Source organism: Vidua macroura, chromosome 11, assembly GCF_024509145.1.
Source record: "Vidua macroura isolate BioBank_ID:100142 chromosome 11, ASM2450914v1, whole genome shotgun sequence".
NCBI lineage: Eukaryota > Metazoa > Chordata > Aves > Passeriformes > Viduidae > Vidua > Vidua macroura.
In genome coordinates, this window is record NC_071581.1 from 21,112,551 (window position 1) to 21,116,231 (window position 3,681).

General features: G+C 50.7%; 1 long non-coding RNA gene across 1 annotated transcript; it reads left to right on the forward strand.

Annotated features, from left to right (window-relative positions):
* Positions 1-594: 594 nt before the first annotated feature.
* LOC128812644 (uncharacterized) lies at positions 595-2,242 on the forward strand. Its single transcript, XR_008438782.1, has 4 exons — positions 595-954; positions 1,052-1,225; positions 1,648-1,810; positions 1,940-2,242. It is a non-coding gene; the product is annotated as an uncharacterized LOC128812644 (long non-coding RNA).
* The last annotated feature ends 1,439 nt before the right edge of the window (positions 2,243-3,681 follow it).

Genomic DNA, 3,681 nt, shown 5'->3' on the forward strand with positions numbered 1-3,681 from the left:
TATCCCCTGGATTCAGGGATGGGGATGTCCCAGCTCCAGGAGGCCGGCAGGGAAGCGTTCTCCAGTGAGCAAAGCATGTTGAGATGGAGAAATCCTTTGTAATTCAGTTTCTCCAGCTTCAGGACATCCTCAGGAATTCGGCAGTGGAGAAAGTATTTCCACTATTAATCCCATTGTTTTGCAGTAAACATGTCCAAGCACATTCGAGGACACACCTCCTCTGCCATGAGGTGCCTGCACAGCCCAGGGCTGGTTTTTGGGATACACCATCTCCAGGGCTGTTTTTTGGGATACACCATCTCCAGAGCAGAGCCTGCAGTGGGTGCTGCAGAGGACTGGCCACAATCCTCAGCATTTTTGCCCTCAGAAAGCAGATAAAAATTCACTTAAAGATAACCTTAAACGCTGTATGGACATCCAGTTATCTTACAGCCAACACTCAGTTCCCAGCACAAACCATTCCTCACAGGGCTGAGAACATCTTAGAGATGTTTCCCTTACATGGGGAAGGAAATGCTGGGGGCAGATGAAATCAGCAGTGAGACACAGCCAGGGGCAGGGCAGGGTTTAGTGTCCTGCTGGCTTTTATGGCAATCCAGTAAAAAATGCCCTCATCCAGGTGTTCTCCAACACCAATTTTCCTCTGTCACTTGCTGAGGGAGCCTTAGGAACCTGGGCTCAGTGGCTCACCTGTGTTCAGGGGGAGCAATTTCCTGGCAGGGAGGATGAAGAGGATTCCTTATATATTATCAGAAAAAGGTTTAATTTAAACATGGCAGAAAAATCCCTGAGTTCCAGCACAGTGAGACATGAGAAGAGACTGATTGTGGCATTTTCAGAGCTGTGTCTAAGCCCTGTCAAAGAGGGCTAGGGGGGATGAAGCTGTTCTGTGGAAAGAGTGGATCTGGATCATTTCTCCCTGTCCTGCCATGCCCAGCTTCCACAGCTGAAAAGGTAAAGGACAGGGCCTGACCCTCAGTGTTTGATTTTTACCTCCCTCAGCCCTGACAACAGTGCCATTGATGACATTCATTCTGGTTTATCTCCACAGAAACCCACTGACCCTGGCCTGATAGGTGAGTAGGTTTTTTCCACAACTGATTGGCATTGCTTTTCCTGGTGGTGCTGTGACAGCCTTTGGGATCAGATGGATTTCTGCCCTACCTGCTGCTGTCAAGGCACTTGACGAGGCTTTACCAGTCAGAGCAAGGCTGGGGAGGATTTGGTGAGTTCTGCTCCAGTTCAGTCTGGTCTCCCTGAGCCCCTCAGTAGAGAGAACTCCTTACAGCTCTTATCTTGCTCAGCATTTACCCTCTGGAAACGACGACCCTGGCAAGATTCCTTGTGGTTTTGCAAAAGGAAAGAAAATATTTGTTCATTCTCAGCAGCTTAAAAAGGTACAAGTGGGTGTGTTAACCATTCTCTTGAGCAGGAATGTTCTCCTAAAGCAGTAACCTGCAGGAGGAGGAGCTGCTTTGGTGGGGTCAGTGCAGGAGACATAGGAAAGCTCTTCCCTGTGGTTACAATTATGTTGAATTTCCTTTCTCACTCTTCCCTGTGAACCCCCAAAATCTCAGCAGAACCTCTAGGGATGGGTGGCAATTTAGGGACCGTGAAATGTAAACAAAACTTTGCTTTTCCTTCCAGCAGAACACGGAGTGTCATCTGCAGAGCCCCCCACCTCCTCCCAACACTGCTCCTGCATGACTGCCCAGATGGATTTGAACTGCAGCAATTTAGATTTTAAAAGATGGCATCACATCCACTCCTGAACACACCTCAGGGTGATTTTACAGACATGATGTAACAGGTGATCTCTCTATCACTGACTCTGTTTATGAAGAAAAGGTCTAATTTTAACCTGCAGCCTTGGTTAAGTGTTTCCATCCTGTTCTCACTGAAAATAACCACTTTGGTTTCCTGTCATTTCTCTTGCTAGAAAAGACAGAGTCACACAGGAAGGCCAGCCCCAGGTGTCAGGGACACGTCACAGCTGGGGTTTTCTGTGCTGCCTGCACGGAAAGCAGAGGTTTCATGATGACCACGTGTGAACAACAACCACCACACTCCATCCATCCCACTGATGAGGCAGGTGAGAATTAGATCCCATTGGAAAACTAATATTTACTCAGCTCCCTGCTGGGCAGCTCTGCCTGGCATTGCTTGGAGTGCAAACGGAGTTTCTATGGTGGTTCCTGGCACCCAGCACAGCTTCACTCTTCCCACAGGGTAAATTGGCACATTTTGGGGAGATTGGGATTGGGATTGGGATTGGGATTGGGATTGGGATTGGGATGGTGGCCGAGTCCCTGGGGCTGGGGGCTGCAGGGTGTCCCTGAGGGGTTATTCCTCTCTCCCAGGCTGTCCCCACGGCAGCCAGCGTGAGTAGTGGTTTATACCCCATGGAAGAGTTCCAGAATATCCCGAGTTGGAGAGAATCCAAAAGGATCATTGAAGTGCAACCCCTGGATTTTATACAACTGCTTTTCCCTACAATTTCCCTGAGAGTCCAGGACAGGCCCCTGGAAGAACAGGACACAGGGAATGTGTTTGTGCACACCAGCTGCCCACTGCCCTTTTTCATGGTGCTTTCATGGACAGGCACCTCCTGCTCACTTATGGCACTGGGGGATGTCAGTCCATGAAAAAGGTTGGATATTTCAGGACACCAGGACATCAAGAAGCTGCACAGCCCCCACAGGGCAGTGAATCCTTCCATGTGGCACTGCTGCCATGGGACATCCACTGGAGAATCTCCAGGAAGGTTTCATCAGTGGGAATTGGTGAATATCACACAAACACACGAACCAGTGATGCTCTGAAGTGCAGAGCAGCTGTGAGGAGAGGCTGCAGCTCTGCCCAGGCACAGACTTGCCTGGAGAAGGGCTCAGCTGGAGGCAGGCACAGGCTGGTGCTGGGCTCATTCCTCCCAAATCCCTCACCTTTATGCCCTGCAGCCGGAGGGCAGCGGGGTTTGAACAGGCCGGTGGATCTTTATTGGGGAGAGGCAGTGAGTCAGGCACAGCCAAAGCTCTGCCTGCACCCTCACAAATCCCTTCAGCCCCAGCTGAAATCGTGGCAACTTCACCCAGGTGCTGCAGGCAGTCTGGGCTGGCCTTAAGAGCAGCTGTATCCAGAGCCTTCCACTTCCCAAGGTGCTGCTCTCCAAAGGTTGTGGCCCCTTGCTTCCCATCACCCTTTGGGATTCTGTGTACAGGGATTTCTTCCTCCTGCCCACCACCAAACCACGCACCCAGCAGGGAGTTTCCTCCTGAGCTTCCTTTTCCTGTTTGTAGGATCAAGTCCCTTTTTTGTTCCAGGCCAGTTTTCCTCTCTGTCTCCAATTCCACATCTCTTCCCAGGCCCTGTTTTTGTCACACCTGGCTGGAGCCAGCCACCCCTGAGATCCATTTTGTCCTTGGCTGTGTTCTCAGAGTCTCCCCCATATCCATCAGGGGGATGGATCCCCATCCCAACAGGATTTGGGGAATGAGGCTGGAGCAGATCAGCCCTCAGTGATCCTTGCAGGATCAGGCCTGGCGCCTGCAAGGCTGTGGCACACAAAGCAGCGTGTGCAGCTCCACAGAAAAGCTGGAATTCATTTAATAAAGCCAAGGAAAATCAAATGAAAGCCTCCTTCCCTGCCTAATCCCCTGCATGAATCAACAGAGCTGCAGCATC